Genomic DNA, 18,345 nt, shown 5'->3' on the forward strand with positions numbered 1-18,345 from the left:
GGAATCTTCAGAAACTATGTGTCATGAGAATTTCAAAGCTAAGGAAGACAGGAACACTTAACAGCACATCAAAGTTGGCTATGCGGACTCATTTTCTTTTTTTACCTTTTTAAATGTTTATTTATATTTGAGAGAGAGAGAGAGAGAGAGAGGGAGGGAGAGAGAGAGAATAGTGGGGGAGGGGCAGAGAGAGAGGGAGACTCAGAATCTGAAGCAGGGTCCAGGCTCTGAGCTGTCAGCACAGAGACCAACATGGGGATCGAACCCAGGACCCATGAGATCATGACCTGAGCCGAAGTTGGATGCTTAACCAACTGAGTCACCCAGGCACCCCTATATGGACTCTTAGATTCCAAAGTGTTTATAGTCTAAGATCATGTGGTCAACACAGATTCAGAGAGAGACCATTGGATACTTATGTGCTAAAAAGAGTGGTGTTGGATCAATGAGGATGTAACATCATGTTTGGAGAAACCAGAAAGATCACCTTTGAACCCAAAGCACTGAAGGTTTGGCAAACCAGTCACACCCATTTGTTTACAATGGTCAGTGGCTGTTTTTATGCTACTGTGGCAGAGACTGTATGGATTGCAAAGACTAAAATATTTGCTATCCAGTCTCTTACAGCATAAGTTTGTCAACTCCTGGATAATCTAACCTGTGTGTTATTCCTGCTTTGCTTCTTTACAAGGCAAAGATTTACCACTGATTGAGAACCACAGTGAGGCACCACTCTGCATTTTCAACTGAGTTATCCCAAAACAAAAGGATAGAGCATTGAGACACACACTGTCTGAACCTCCCCGTTTAAGGACCATTTTCTTGGGGTGGGGGTGGGGTGCTGCAGCATTCATTCCACAAGGTGACAGACCCAGAGCATCAGTGGAGTGCTGGGCGTCAAGCTAGGTATTGGGAATATAAAGATGGATAAAACATGCTCGCCTCATTGTTCAGTGTCGGGGGTGCCTACAGAGGCCACACAAGGCAGTTGTTGCCCGTGACCTAGTCTTCCTTTTCTATCTCTCTTCTCTTTCATCTCTCTGCCTTTCTTCTTTCCCTCTCCACCTTGACTCTCTCCTGCCTCTTCCTTTCTTTCATCCTCCCTCTTGCCTAGAACTCAGGCCTGCCAGTGCCACCCAGTGGCTGTGACGGGCATTACTCAGACTTGCTGACTGCCCTCAGGGTTGGGAATGACCATGAGGAAGTCAGTGACAGCCTATAATTAGAGCTCCAGAGACAACTAGAAGGCTCTGGTGAAACCTTGCAGTCCTCTCTTGATTGCTCAAAGCATTAATTTTTAAAGTCATTTATACCATGGTATAAAATGAAGGAACGGAAGGTAGGTTTGTTAAGGGGAAAGAGATCAAGAGTTCCCTAAATGATTTGGTTAAAGAGGTCACTGCATACCGCTCTGAGCAGAAATTGCACTCGAACGTTCCAGGGATGTTATTTAGATGGTATATGATATGGGTGTAATAATACGTGCAATGATGGTTTTATGACTGTAAGCAGTTTATTGAGCCATCCTAATGGGGTCAAAGGAACTGCCTCTCACGAAGAGGATTTCCCTGCAGGGCTGTGGTTGTGAGTCCTTTGGATTCTTGCAGGGCCGACCTGAGCCTCTTGTTCATTCTCTGTCTCCTGCCTGGCCTCTGCCTCTGAGGAATGGGCTGCAGGTGGGGTGGGGAATTGACCGTGGTTGCCTGTAAGAAGGCTCGTTCTATATCCAAGTTTTGGCCGCTGTCTCTAGAAGGAGGGTACTGGGTGCCTGCTGTTTAGGAAAATTCTGGAGCAACAGATAAAGTCCCACTTTACCTTCTGCTCTATGATGTGGACAGCCCATCCGGTCCTGGCCTTAGTGTAAACAGTCCTGCTCCAAGCCCAGGTGAATTTACATTAGTAAATTGCCACTTGCTGTGGGCAGCAGTAAGGCCAAGCATGGGCCACCCTCAAGCTTCCTAGTCATCCCAGGATCCACTCATGGATCCTGGCCATTGTGAAGCAATGTTTCACTGTGACTAATTTTCTCACCTGCCCAGATTATATTTTTTTCTCTTGGAGGCATCTGGGTCTCTGAATTCTATCTCAGTAGGCACCAGACTTGTCCAGGGTCCAATGGAGGTTCCAGCCCTAGCTCTTTAAGTGTGAGAAGGAAGAAGAGGCCACCATCTCTCTCTTATCATCACTGCTAGCGATAACCTCCCTTATGGGCAGAAAAGTAACCTGAAATATAGTGGTATTTCAAAGAGTCCCCTGCCCTAAACCATCTCTTTTACTTATGTGCCTGATGGTTGAAAATTCTACCATGAAAAATTCATTTTTGGGGTAGAGCATTGACCTGTCCTCCATGACTTCTCTTAAAATACAAACACCCCAAAGGGCGTTCCCTATGCAGTCATTAACTATCTGTGGGTATAACTTCTGAGTTGAATAGAGAGGTGATGATCAGCTTGGTTCTTTGGAGACTTCTCTGAAACTATTAATTGTTTGCCTTTATTTTAACAGTTAACCTTACCGAAAGGGTTAGCAATCATGAATACAACATTTTTAATGCTTAAAATTTAGTATTAAAAAATTATAGAAACATGAACATTGGTTGTGGCTTGTGCTTTTCAACTTGGGATCACTGCCAGAAATACTGAGGGGTTCCCAACTCGGTGGAGAGATTTCAGTACAAATCACCCACACTCAGTGTCCAGGGAGAGTGAGGAGATGAGAACAGAGGAGGAGGGAAAAGAACAAAGGAAGCTGTGCTTCTCACTGCATTTGTGGGTTTTTCCATTAACAATGGAAATGTATCCATCCTTTACACTTGTCTGCCCCATAGTGGATTAAATCTGACTGTGTACATGACAAATCATAGACACTGTTATTCATGATCCCCATTAACTATCTTACTACCATGCTTCTATTGATTCTGAAGCTCCTACTTATACTATCTGGTTTCTTCCTTTCTAAATGCAGTTGTTTCTTCAAACTCTGCTAAAATTCTTTCTCTAGTCTACTCTAGTCACAGAGCTATTCTTCTCCTAAATTCAAAATACTATATGCAAAAGTCTCTTGGTATTAGTATCTTTATTACAATGTGACTTCAAAAATGCATGATTGCTTTATTATTAAGTTTCAAGTCATGTAATTTAGCCCATGTAGATGTATATTTGGTTTGCCCGCCTACATGGAAATTCAACAGCTTTGCAATCCCCAGTGTTAGTTACGGTGCTGGGCATATGACAGTTGCTCAAATCTCTATCAAATGAGTCAATTAAAGGCAATAGAATAAATACATAAATAAATAAAGGCAATAGATAGCCCTATGCTTATATAAAAGGTACATGTACATCTCTATTCTTTGTCCCTAAAGGAGACATCTTATTGAACAAATTGAAAACATTTGGCAGCTCAAACATGAGACCCTGGTCTCTTTAGAATCAAGGAAGTAACACAAACAAATATTTCCAAAAAGCTCACTTATGTGAAGTTCTAACTCCATCCATTCCATCATGACTATATTTTTTGCTGTCAGTAATTGAAGTGGATGATGAAGATGGTTAAGGAGAGAAGGAGCCCTCAACTGGACTGAAGGGAAGGAACCCTCTGAGTCATTCATGAGCCACAGTCTGTGATTGGGCTCATCAGGAAAGGCTTCAGTTAGGAAAATTAATATCAATTAGAAATATACTGTGCTAGAGCTAGAACAAATGATCCTAAAATTTGTATGGAACCAGAAAAGACCCCGAATAGCCAAAGCAATCTTGAGAAAGAAAACCAAAGCAGGAGGCATCCTAATCCCGGACTTCAAGATGTATTACAAAGCTGTAATCATCAAGACAGTATGGCACTAGCACAAAAACAGACACTCAGATCAATGGAACAGAATAGAGAACCCAGAAATGGACCCACAAACCTATGGCCAACTAATCTTTGACAAAGCAGGAAAGAATATCCAACGGAATAAAGACAGTCTCTTCAGCAAATGGTGCTGGAAAACTGGACAGCGACATGCAGAAAAATGAACCTGGACCACTTTCTTAACACCATACACAAAAATAAACTCAAAATGGATGAAAGACCTAAATGTAAGACAGGCAGCTATCAAAATCCTTGAGAAGAAAGCAGGCAAAAACCTCTTTGACCTCAGCCGCAGCAACTTCTTACTCAACACGTCTCTGTAGGCAAGGAAAACAAAAGCAAAAATGAACTATTGAGACCTCATCAAGATAAAAAGTTTCTGCACAGCGAAGGAAACAATCAGCAAAACTAAAAGGCAACTGGCAGAATGGGAAAAGATATTTGCAAATGACATATCAGATAAAGGGTTAGAATCATAAATCTATAAAGAACTCACCAAACTCCACACCCGAAAAACAAATAATCCAGTGAAGAAATGGACAAAAGACATGAATAGACAATTTCCAAGGAAGACATCCAGATGGGTAACAGACACATGAAAAGATGCTCAACTTCACTCATCAACAGGGAAATACAAATCAAAACCACAATGAAATACCACCTCACACCTGTCAGAATGGCTAACATTAACAACTCAGGCAACAACAGATGTTGGCAAGGATGCAGAGAAAGAAGATCCCACTTTTGCTGGTAAGAATGCAAACTGGTGCAGCCGCTCTGGAAAACAGTATGGAGGTTCCTCAAAAAATTAAAAATAGAACTACCCTATGACCCAGAAATTGCACTACTAGGTATTTATCCAAGGGATACAGGGATGCTGTTTTAAAGGGACACATGCACCCCAATACTTATAGCAGCACTATCAACAATAGCCAAAGTATGGAAAGAGCCCAAATGTCCATCAATGGATGAATGGATAAAGAAGATGTGGTATATATACACAATGGAGTATTACTCAGCAATCAAAAAGAATGAAATCTTGCCATTTGCAACTACATGGATGGAACTAGAGGGTATTATGCTAAGTGAAATTAGTCAGAGAAAGACAAATATCATATGAATTCACTCATATGAAGAATTTAAGATACAAAACAGATGAACACAAGGGAAGGGAAGCAAAAATAATATGAAAACAGGGAGGGGGACAAAACATAAGAGACTCTTAAATATGGAGAACAAACAGAAGGTTACTGGAGGGGTTGTGGGAGGGGGGATGGGCTAAATGGGTAAGAGGCATTAAGGAATTTACTCCTGAAATCATTGTTGTACTATATGATAACTAACTTGAATGTAAATTAAAAAAATAAATTAAATAAATTTTTAAAAAAGAGAAAGAAATATACTGTGCTAGAAAACCGATCATTAGGATTAAATTCTGGCTAACAGTTAGGTTGAACCAAAAAAACAAAAAACAAAAACCAAAAAACAAAAGAAACCCACAAAGAAAACCCCAAAACAATGTCCATATAATTCATCCTAGTATTAACCCCCGTAAAACTGAATGTATAGTTCTCATTTCCTTCCTGGGTGTGTTAACATTATGGCTGTAGTTCCATTTGATTGAACATTTACTTACACATGGCAAACCATAACAAATTTTATTTAACAACAGAATATTATAATTTAAATATTACTTTAGAAGACGTCTATTTAAAAAGTCTTTTCTCTTGGGGCACCTGGGTGGCTCAATTGGTTGAGTGTCTAACTCTTGATTTCAGCTCAGGTCATGATCTCTCAGTTCCTGGGTTTGAGCCCCATGTGGGGCTTCCCAGCTGACAGTGTGGAGCCTGCTTGGGATTCTCTCCCCCTCTCTCTGCCCCTCCCCTATTAGCTCTCATGTACACACTCTATCTTTCTCAAAATATATAAACTTAAACCAAAGTCTTTACTCTTATACATGTGTATCTATTTAGAAATCCTTTCTCAGTATACCCTGCTCCTCCAAACGTTTTTGAAGCCATACTAAACCTTGATGAAATTTAAAGTTATTTTAAATAGTAAGTCATTTTTTTCAATATATGAAGTTTATTGTCAAATTGGTTTCCATACAACACCCAGTGCTCATCCCAAAAGGTGACCTCCTCAATACCCATCACCCACCCTCCCCTCCCTCCCACCCCCCCATCAACCCTCAGTTAGTAACAGTCATTTTAAATAAGCTTCCTTCCTGATTCTTCTTTTCCCTCAAGGTTTATTATTATTTTTTTAAAGGAGGTGTATGCTCTATTCTGTTTTCGCTGGTTGGTTTTTTTTGACATACTATGCTTCTCAAGAGGATTGAGTGTCTTCATCCTACCCACTCCCTCTCCCCTGCCTCACACAGCATTATTACTCTATTTACCTTCTGTCTCCTTTTCCTACCTGATCATGAAGGTAATATTTACTCACCTCTTCATTGCTGTGTGAGATGGCAACAACCCAAGAGCACTAAACGAGTGTAACTTTGGGGCTCATTTTCTCAGCAACTGCATCACAGAAGGATTTGTCAGCCTCAGAACATATGTCCATGGTTCTGATAATTAGTCATCAGGCTCAGAATGTGTTTTGACTTCTTATCTAAGTTGTTGCAGTTTATCCCAGAATACTTTTGGTAAAATCTATTGAGCTTTCCGTTTGGCCATTTATTCCCATGATGCTTATGTTGGAACTCCTATTTACCTCCTTTTGCTTCTAACAGGCTTAGCTAATTTATCAGATTCCTCAGAATTTCTGTTGTACTTCTTTCCAGTGCCTCAAATTCCTCAAGTTCTTCATAAATCTGTGTTTGTTTGGTTTTTGATGTGAAGAATAGATTGATTTGGAGCAAGTAGCTATTGAGTGTTTAGTGTTATTGAGAGATGCTGACTCCCCTATGCTGTCACTCAGATAGTGGACATACCCAGAGAATAGAGTAGCCTCCTCATCTAGTACCCAATCCAGCTGAAAAAAAAGACTGATGTGGTCTCTGGGTTAGCAGAATGACAAGAGTCCAGAATGTTCCCTTCAGTCAGCAAATGAAGTTGGCTGCATTATTGGGTCCAATTGGATATCTCCCATTGGGCCAACAGTGCTGGACAGGGTAGTAATTTTAGAGCATGATCCTCGTCTCAGGAAATTGACTTCAACTGTTGAAGCAAAACAACATATATGGGAAGTTTAGAGAAAAATTAACTGCTAAATGATATAGCTCTGTCTCTATGTTCAAATATAGCATTATAGTTTTCTTTTTTATTCCTTAATCCATCCATCAAACTTACTTTGTAGGATCATGATGTGATGAAACAGAATAATGGGTGAAGGCCAAGAGAATTGAATTTTTACCATTAGTTTCACCAGGAACAAGCTATAAACTCTGAGGAGAAAACTTTGTGACTTACAAATTATTAGACAATAATTTCTTAAATACAGTGCCAAAAACACAACCCCTAAAAGAAAATTGATAAATATAACTCAGTCAAAATCAATAGCTTCTGCTCTACAAAGATACTGTCCAAAGAATGAAAACACAAGCTTCAAACTGGAAGAAATATTTGTAAAGTACATATCTGATAAAGGACTTATATCCAGAATATGTAAAGAACTCTTACAACTCAATAAGAAAATAACCCACTTTTTAAAAACAGGCAAACCATTTAACAGATCATTTTCAGCCATCTCTTCTTTCTTTACCAAACAAGGTATACATATGGCGAATAAGCACCCGAAAAGATGTTCAGTATCTTTCGTCATTAGGGAAATGGAAATTAAAACCACAGTGAGATACTACTACACACCTACTGGAATGGGTAAAGTCTAAAAAGTTTTGACAATATCAGTGCTGACAAGGATGCAGAGCACCTGGAACTTTCATACATCGCTGGTGGGAATGCAAAATGGTATGGCCAATTTGGAAAACAGTTTGGTGGTCTTTTATAAAGATAAACACATGCTTACCGTTTGGCCTAACACTCCCTTCCTAGGTATTTACACAAAAGAATGAAAAGTTACGTTCACATCAAACCCTGTATACAATTGTTTGTGTGGCTTTGTTCATAATCACCAAAAATTGGAAACAATCATATGTCCTTCAATGGGTGAATGGATTAACAAACTCTTGGTGGGACTGGGGGCAGGGTGTCCACACAATGGAGTACTACTCAGCAATAAAGAGAACTGACTACTCTTACTTGCTATAACATAGATGAATCTCCAATGCACTAACTATGCTAAGTAAAAGAAGTCAGACGCAAAAGGGTACATACTGTCTGATTCCACTTATATGAGGCTAGAGTGAAAGGAAAGGAAAGGAAGGAAATCAGTTCAGGAGGAAAGGCAGAACTATAGGACCGAAAAGAGATCAGCAATTAACAGGGGCTGGAAGTAGGAAGAGGTTGACTACAGAGGAGCATCAGAGAATCTTTTTGGGGACAGGTCTGTTCAACATCTTGATTGTGGTGACTCATATGACTATATGTTTGTCAAAGCTCATAGAACTGTAATAGCAACAAGTATGAATATCAACATGTATAAATTACACCTTAATTTTTTAAAAGAAAAAAATTCAGTGTCTGCCTCAGTTGTACATTCTTTTTTTTTCTTTTTTAAATATAATTTATTGTCACATTGGTTTCCATGTGACAACACCCAGTGCTCATCCCAACAAGTGCCCTCCTCAATGCCCATCACCAACTTTCCCCTCTCCCCCACCTCCCATCAACACTCAGTTTGTTCTCAGTATTTAAGAGTCTTATGGTTTGCCTCCTCCCTTTCTGTAACTTTTTTTCCCCCTTCCAATACCCCATGGTCTTCTGTTAAGTTTCTCAAGATCCACATATGAGTGAAAACATACGGTATTTGTCTTTCTCTGACTGACTTATTTCACTTAGCATAATACACTCCAGTCCCATCCACGATGCTGCAAATGGCCAGATTTCATTCTTTCTCATTGCCAAGTAGTATTCTATTGTATATATAAACCACATCTTCTTTATCCATTCCTCAGTTGATGAACATTTAGGCTATTTCCATTGTTGAAAATGTTGCTATAAACATTGTTGAAACATTGTTGACTATTGTTGAAAATGCTGCTATAAACATTGGGGTACATGTGCCCCTATGCATCAGCACTCCTGTATCCCTTGGGTAAATTCCTAGCAGTGCTATTGCTGGGTCACAGGGTAGTTCTATTTTCAATTTTTTGAGGAACCTCCACACTGTCTTCCAGAGCGGCTACACCAGTTTGCATTCCCACCAACAGTGCAAGAGGGTTCCCGTTTCTTCACATCCTCTCCAGCATCTATAGTCTCCTGATTTCTTCATTTTAGCCACTCTGACCAATGTGACGTGGTATCTCAGTGTGGTTTTGATTTGTATTTACCTGATGATGAGTGATGTGGAGCATCTTTTCATGTGTCGGTTGGCCATCTGGATGTTTTCTTTGGAGAAGTGTCTATTCATGTCTTTTGCTCATTTCTTCACTGGATTATTTATTTTTCAGGTGTGGAGTTTGGTGAGTTCTTTATAGATTTTGGATACTAACCCTTTATCTGATATGTCATTTGCAAATATCTTTTCCCATTCCGTCAGTTGCCTTTTAGTTTTGTTGATTGTTTCCTTTGCAGTGCATAAGCTTTTTATCTTGATGAGGTCCAATAGTTCATTTTTGCTTTTAATTCCCTCACCTTTAGAGATGTGTTGAGTAAGAAATTGCTACAGATGAGGTCAAAGAGATTTTTTCCTGCTTTCTCCTCTAGGGTTTTGATGGTTTGCTGTCTCACATTCAGGTCCTTTATCCATTTTGAGTTTATTTTTTTTAATGGTGTAAGAAAGTGGTCTAGTTTCATTCTTCTGCATGTTGCTGTCCAGTTCTCCCAGCACCTTTTGTTAAAGAGACTGTCTTTTTTCCATTGGATATTCTTTCCTGCTTTGTCAGATTAGTTGGTTATACATTTGTGGGTCCAATTCTGGGTTCTCTATTCTGTTCCATTAGTCTATGTGTCTGTTTTTGAGTTGCACATTTTTTCAAATAGGAACGATGCAGCTGCTACTGATGATGATGATGATGATGATGATGATATAATCAAACTCAGGATTTGGGGGAGCTTCTGAAAATGCAAACATATCTGGTGCTTTGAAATGTATGAAGTGCTATGCAATTGCCAGATAGTATTAGATTTTTCTGTTTTGCTTTTGTATTCAGCTACCTTGCTTAAACTCTTCTATTGTTTATAAAAGTTTGCGCATTGATTATTTCAGCTTTTTGAATTATCAAATAGGCTACAAATGAAGGTTAATCTCTTCCTTTCAAGTCTTATGTCTTTTTTTAATTACTTCTTTTCTTATTTTCTTGTGTTGGTGAAGACTGCCAAGTTCAATGTAGAATAACAGATGTGGTAATAGATATTCTTATCTTATTCCTAAACTAAATAAAGATGTTTAAAAAATTTCAAAATTAAGTATGGTTTTTGATGGGTTTGGTAAATGCCTTCTATCGATTAAAGGTTTCTTTTTATTCTGGTTTCTCAAGAGTTATTTTTTTTTTTTTTACTGAATGTTTTACCTGCATCTATTGAAATTATTTTATCATTCAGTCTTTTTAATAAAGATATTTGCTATCAATTAAAATTCAGAGCTTACCTTTTATATTCTTGGGTTCCCTTCTCTAGTTAACCTGTAAACTCCTAAAGGGTACAGACTTTGCTTTTTTGTCACTGTATCTCTACAGGTCTGGCCCAGGTCTGATTTAACCAGAATATTTATCCCTAGACCTTAACTCATCTCTAGAGAGAGAGGAGAGACTCAAACCGCACTGTTGAGGACTGGAGGGTCCAGAAGCCACTTCTCTCACTAGAATTTTAAATCCTTAGTTTCATGATTAGCCTCAGCCCATTTAGCCATCTGTATCTTAAATTCTTTTTGCCCCAAAACTGAATAGATTTTTTTTTTACATAGTTAATATGAGTACAAATACCTTTTCAGGCTTCCCTAGCTAGGCCCTGCTGCTATTTTATCAAGAGTGGGTAGTAGAGAGCACTAAGGAGCTTAAAGATGTATTCTTCAAAGATCAGGGTATGAGCAGAAGAAAGATTACTGATAACGCCTGTAGATGTGTAGCAGGAAGTTCCCATTTGTCACATGAGAGTGTCAGCCAGGATAGCAGCCCATTGCGGAGCAGGTGGCCAACCTTAGGCTTGCTGGATCTCTTTAGACTTCTGCTCTGAGAAGAGACTAGGGAGATGGTGTATTGTAATGGATGGACAGGAGCAAGAAAGTGGACTTTGGATACAAGTGGCCCTAAGTTCAAGTCTTGGCTCTGACAATTAGTGACTGAGTAACCATAGATAATCCACTTAACCTCTCCATTTTTGGTTTCCTCGTATCTAAAACAGGTATAGAAGTAGGTGGTTTTGAGTGCCTGACATGATAGACTCTTAAAACATGTTGGCTATTATTTCAGTACCAATTGCCTAGGCATGATGTGATGTGATAAAATAGGTTTCTCCATGAGAGGGCACTTAGAGGTTTTTTTAAATTTTGTTTTGTTTTAGATTTCTATCATGAAGCAAAACTATATAATTTTAAAAATGCAGTTATTAAGATGCAGAACAAAGAGAATCATGACTCATATTTCACAATTTACATAGCTTATTTATTGTTTCATGTTCTGTAATACTTCCGGCAGTTATATAATTTCTCCCCCCCCCCTTCAAGATGCCAGGATATGACATCAGGCAAATAGGGAGGAAGAGTTTGGGGGTGGGGAGACGATGTGTTTTAGGGACAAGGCATATGCTTTTTTGACATTAATGTCCTGGCACTTAGATTGCATGAAGCAATCCCAAATGCCAACGGATACCAGGAAACAGTTTTTCCTATCATGGCTGTTCTAGCTCTAAAATTCTATGAGATCTTTGGATAAAGTGATGAGCCATTCTCAGCCTGGACTCTTGTCAGGCACTGGATTTAGGCCCTTGGTTAATTCCCAGTGGTACTGGCCTCTAAATCTCTCTAGTTCTTTAAGTCATAGCCTGGACTTCCCCACTTCTCTGGGAATAAATTTTCTTAGACACTGGTTCTCCCATATCATTCTTCCTTCCAAAGGGTACATCCCCCCCCCCATCAACTCAGTAAGTAGGAGTCATTCACCAGACCCTCCTGTCTCCATCCCTTTGTCTCCTCCCCACCTCCCTGAACTTCTAGCGCCTCCTTTCCCCATGGGCTGCCTTCTCTTTCAACCAGAACCATTAGTGTGCATTTTCATCTGTGTCCTTTTAACCTACTATCTCCTTGCCTCCATGAGAGAGACTTCTCTATCTTGCTGTTCTCCATTCTTCCCTTTCTGGATTCATGAGATGGAGAGGATTGTAACTTTTTTGCATCTTGGGAAGATATCTGTTACTAGGTTTACTTGTGTTTGTGTTTGCTTAGAGAAAGTACTTTGATGTACTTGAGTTGGAGTAAGATTCTAAGAGAAAGCTTGAATGAAAGGAGGGAGATGACTGCTAATTTGCATGTTAAGAGGCAAAGTCTTGCTAGTGGAGTTTCTGTCCAGCTCCATGACAACTGGACATATGAGCGTGTTGTTGCTGCTGAGAGAGTGTTTGGCTGATGATGTTTAGAAGAGTTCAGACCCAAGGCGCCTGGGTGGCACAGTCCATTAAGCATTTGACTCTTGATCTTGGCTCAGGTCATGATCTTACGGTTGTGAGATTGAGCCCCATGTTTGGATCCACACTGAGTGTGGAGCCTGCTTGAGATTAAAAAAGAAGGGTTCAGACCCGACTGTTCTGGGGTTTCATTCAGAGCTTCTCACAGAGATAGTGATGGGCCACTAGACGCTGCAGGAATCTCCTCCTCCCTGACACAGTCTAGGGGGCTTGGGGCACAAAACCAAAACAAGACAAATAAGCAAGCAAACACCAGCCCAGGTAAAATTGGGATCCAGATGTCATTTTCCAGAGAGCTCCCTGGTTCCCCTATCTGTGCTACTTTCTGCTCTGTGATTCAGCTTCCTCTCCTGTCCTCTGCATTTCCCTGATTTCAGAGGACTGACTTAGCAGAAGCCATTTATACCTTTGTGGGAACCAACATTCTTTTTTTAAAAATGTTTATTTCTTTATTTTGAGAGAGCGAGAGAGAGAGAGAGCAGTAGAGGGCAGACAGAGAGAAAGAGAGAGAGAGAGAATCCCAAGCAGGCTCCATGCTTAGAGTGGAATCTGTCATGGAGCTTGATCTCACAACCACGAGATCATGACCTGAGCCACTTTCAAGAGTAGGTCACTTAACTGCTGAGCTACCCAGGTGCCCCAACATTCTTTTTCTTAACATCTCCAATGCATTTTGGTATTTTAAGACCTATCTCCAGCCATTAAAGAACAATCATTAATCTTTGACCCTGTGATGAAAATTGTAGACATCAGAAAGCATTTGGGGAAAATCCAGAAAGGAAAGAAATAGGAAGGGACATTTCCTGGTACTCTTGAGGTTATACTGTACCAGAAAACTAGTTACTTTGTCTGCAATCTCCACCTTCTCTTTTCTGCTTAACTGGCCTCTCACTCAGGCTTTGGAGGAGTCTATGCATCATCTGCCTTCTTTTCCCTAATGCCCATCCACTACCTCTGCTTGTACTGCAGTAGATTGGGCCACAGGTGGATGATTGATCCAAATAGAATCAATTCAACAGGTGGGTTACGCCAGACAGATTCTTTCTCGCGGGATTTGGGATGACCACCTGAAGTGACATTTAGCCACAGGGAGCTGAGCAGAAAGACCACATGGGCCATCCCTGGAGCTGGAGCTGGTGGGGGTGGGGGTGTGTGTGAAAGACACAGACAAAACCGAAGCTATAGGGAAGCATAAACCTTGAGTCAAGAGAAGCTATGGTGGATCGCTATTATCTGCTTGTTCCATATTTGTGAACTCCCTTAGTTGCTCAAATGTATTTATAACCCCAAATCAGTACTCACAGTGCTTTTGCAGTCACTTGCAGACATGAGCAAAGTGGCAAAAACTTTGAGTCACCCAACGCCATGTTTCCAGCTGAGGCTGACCAAACTGACAGTCTACCTTCTTGTTTCAGCTCTTATGCTATAAACAAGTGCCCTTTACAGTTTATTTAGTGCCAAGTTTTCCACATTTTTGTGATTTTGTTGGTGATTTCCTTATTTAAAATGACCCCCAAGCATAGTCCTGAAGTGTTGTCTATGCTCCTGTGATGCTCCTTACAGTGAAAATACGTGTGTTAGACAAGATTCCTTCAGGCATGTGATACAGTGCTGTTGGTTGTAAGTTCAGTGTTAATGAATCAACAATATACACTCAATAAGGTGCCTTAAAACAGAAATACACATAAAACAAGGATATGCATTGATCAGTCAGAAAAAAATGTTGGGACCAGAGGCTTGCAAGAACCTAATCCCATATTTCTCCTGTAAGTAATTAGCTCAGCATTTACTAATTCAGTAATTGTGTGATTTTAGAGAACATACCTGATGTGAATAATGAGAATTGAGTATGTCTGCAGAGAAGAGAATGAAGCAAACTCAGAGGAAAGTAGATGACAGACTGTGCTGCTCCAGAGAGACAGAGAAGATGCCTTCTCCCTGGTGGCTTCCAGTTTCAAGCTCAGTTCCCTTGAGAACAAGCTGAAATTCATCTCAATGGCATCTCAATATTTTTACAAACTTTATTTAAGCTTGCTTGAATTTCCTCTCCTTACAACAACAAAGTTTTGACTGAAACATGTACTCCTTACATTACCTACCCTTAAGAGAGTCTCCCTTGGAAAGATGCAATGGCCTCTCCATTTGAGAACTGGCCCAAGGTCACAATGAAGTCCATGCCCAATGGCTTCCAAGGTTGCAATGGCCAGCTCCTGAGTCAGGTGCTACATCAGAAAACCAACCCTCTCCCCTCATCTCAGGGCAGTCTGTGTTCTGACTAAATGTTCAACTACACTTGAAAAGAAAAGAGAGTTTAAGGACTTAACTTTTTTTAAACAAGGGCTGGTGGTGGTGGTATGGGTAGTGCCTGGGTGGCTCAGTCGGTTAAGTGTCTGACTTCGGCTCAGAGCATGATCTCACGGTCTGTGAGTTAGAGCCCCACGTTGGGCTCTATGCTGACAGCTCAGAGCCTGGAGCTTGCTTCGGATTCTGTGTCTCCCTTCTCTCTGCCCCTCCCCCACTTGCACTCTGTCTCTCAAAAATGAATAAGCATTTCAAAAAAATTAAAAAAAAAAACCTTTGGTTTCAGTGTGAGTTATCAATGACAGATACATTACAGCAACTTGCTTTGGCTTCTAATTTGAAGGATGCCAGTTTTAGGATGGTCTATTTGTTTTACTTGCTGGGAGACAAATGCATTTTTGAAAAGAAGTTCCAGTCTGAATAGCCCTTAGGAAGGGACTGTTTATTTGGCAAAGCAGTGTGTGTCCCCACATGGGAAATTATATACAAACAGCAACACCAGACCATGCAGAAAAGAAAAAAAAAGTGAGATCCTCTAAGGTTGTGACCTGGTTGAGGGAACAGATTCTTCCCCACATCCTTGGTTGGATGGCCACGGAAAGTACATATACAATGTGTCCAAGCACCAAGCCTGGTCCTGTGGTGCTTTCTTAGCCCTCTGCGGTCTCTGGTTTGTGATGACTCCACCACACCCATCCCTTTCTGTCACTCCCCAAATGTGCAATCTCCATTCCAATCAACTGTGCATCCCACTAACACACCAAACTGTTTCTCTGCCCGTGCAATCTCTCACGTCCATCTTGTCTGCTTCGGAGCTACCAGACTCTTCCCTCCAAAGCCAACCCACTTGCTCCCCCCGCCAGGAAACTCGAACTGGTTTTATGAGTTGCTTCGAGCTGCGACTCCATCCCTTCTCTCTGAATCCATCTGGTGCTTGAAGACAACCTTCCTCTGTAACCTACAGCATTTTCTAATGAGGCTGACTCTAAGAATAATGAATGTTACAAGTCTCAACTCAAGAATCATATTCGTACAGAGGGGTAATAATAATTTCAAGGCCACTTATGATCCATAATTTTCCAAAGCATGGTTGATTTGAGGTCAGCCTCATTTCTTGGGGACCCTGGGGGCACATTAGCCCTTATTAATTTTCATGGTCATCCCAACACATGGAATAAGTTAGTTTAGCTCATATGGGTAAATTTTTCATTCCCAAAGAGTAATTTTGTTAGTGCCAACTTGAAAATAATACTACATTGTCTTTGGGGAAGACTTTCCCCAAGTAATGTAAGTCCCATTTTTGCTAGCTCATTCAGTCTCATAAAAGCTTTCTGAGGTAGGGACTCACCACCTCTTTTTTTAAGGCAAAGAAACTGAGGCCTAACAGGAATAGTTTACACAAAGTTGGGGCTAAGAGAGAGAAGACATTTTATGTATCAAGGGAAACCAAGGAAGCTGTCTTCCCACAGTAGGGCCACCATGCACAGCTGGGCACATTGTACATGCATAGAATGGTGCTTCCTGAAGTTGACCTGTTTGGTCAGATGTGGTGGCCCTGCCTAGAGGACCTAATCTGAGGAGAAGTGAAAGCTAGGGACTCAGGGTACCTCATGTTAGTCCTGTCCTTGGACATGCAGTCTGCATGGCTTCTACTCTCTTTTCATCCTTACTTAGGACACAGGAAGGATAAAAATTGTCAAGCTTGTCTCCTCAGTCTCCTCTTTAACAGGGTTTTCGTTTCAACAACAGCACCAAGCCAAGAATTCTTAAAGGGTCAGACTTTCAGACACATTTCGTTACTGGGAAGCCTGTGTCAGAAAAAGGCCACATCCCTAAAAGATCTGGGGCCAAGATCTATGCATTATGGACTTAACTCCTGACACATTTGGCACCAGTTGAAAAACGAAAGAAAAAAAATCCCGCCCACTGTCTCAAGAGGCCTTGGGCAGGAACATACAAGGCAAAATGTTTTAGTTGTAGACAAGAAAATGCTGGAGAGTTAGCGAGGGATGAGCTGGTCAGGAAATATCTACTTCCTGTGGATACTCCCAAAGTTCTCCCACTCTGGCCAACCCCAGTTGCAGCTGATCGAGCCAACAAAACACTACACCAATGTGAGAACTGTTGGCTCACTCAGCTCCAGTAAGCTGTGCCATTGACCCCATTTGCCCATGTGGAACCTTCTGGGTTTCTTCCTGAGGCAGAGGTTGTTCACCTAAACCAAAAAGAAAGATTTAGATTGGAAATGTGGCACCCTGAGAGCAAGGGCAGGCAGATGTATAAGCTGTGGCTAAAGATACATTTCCTGACTCTTTCAGGGGCAAACAAAAATTCAGGTTGACTTTACCATGAAAGAAATGGGTTAAAGGAAATGGTGTTTACTTAATGATGGATGCTTTTCAATACCATGGTTTAAAAATACTATGATTCACCTCCGCTCAGATGAAAACCTACTCCTTGAGTTTGCTACATTAATGGGAATGCATATGCTAAGTCCATTAACCACAATCATTGTCTTCAGGGTAAGTCAGACTTGTCTCTTAAATTAAGAAAAAAGAAAAAAAAGCAATTGCAGCAACGAGTCAGGCTGAGATGCCTTGCCTTTAGTGAAAAGGGAAGTATGTTTTCTCTGACCAGCCCACACAAAATCAGATATTTAATATGATTACTGAGAAGACGGAAAAGGTTTTCAGGAACAATTCCTATTGCTCAGCTCCTAGCAGCCTGCAAAGGACTCAGTAGGAAGTAGGGGACTTGGCTAGTCCATTAAAAGGAGGCTGAAAGCCAGGCTCTCTGATTCCATTGAGCAGTCCTGTGAAACAGAGGGTACGGTGGACGAGTTGGGTTGGCAAGAGATTCCACACCAACCTACTGAGCAACCAACTTATTTTTAAGCACATACTACATGAAGGTACTGAAATGCAGGGTAACTGACCTCAGGAAGTGGTTGTATTTTGGATGTTTGGCTAACTAGGAAAACAGGAAATATTACAAGCATGGGCAACAGGATATTGGTTACACAGGTGACAGAGGAGCGGAGACACCAGGACTGGACAACATGAGCCAGAAGCCCCTGCCAGTCCCCAAACTGGAGGCACAAAGGCAACATGTGCAGGGGCCCAGGGCCTGGGGTTAGGAGGCCAAAGGGGAACTATGGTGGGTGTGTCTTGTGAGGGCCCCAGCCATTGGGGAGGGCCAGCACTGCCAGAGACTGAAGGAAGAAACCCTCCAGCTTGCCCTTGTCCCCGCTGATCTGTCACTGATGCCTGCCATTGCTGCACCAGGCACCCAGACAGAAGCCATCCAACATACGAGCCCCAGAAAGGCTGCCATGGGGCAGGCTCCCACCCCCTCCCAGAAGCATGGCAGGGCAGGGGAAAGGCAGAGAATAAAGAGTGGACGAGGGGCAAACAGGCCCAGCCAGGCACAGTGAACACACTTGGATCCTTTTTTTTACCTTCAACCACAATGACTTCACCTCGCCCTGGGCCAGACCATGACAAATCTATCA

The sequence above is a fragment of the Lynx canadensis genome, chromosome D2 (assembly GCF_007474595.2).
Source record: "Lynx canadensis isolate LIC74 chromosome D2, mLynCan4.pri.v2, whole genome shotgun sequence".
NCBI lineage: Eukaryota > Metazoa > Chordata > Mammalia > Carnivora > Felidae > Lynx > Lynx canadensis.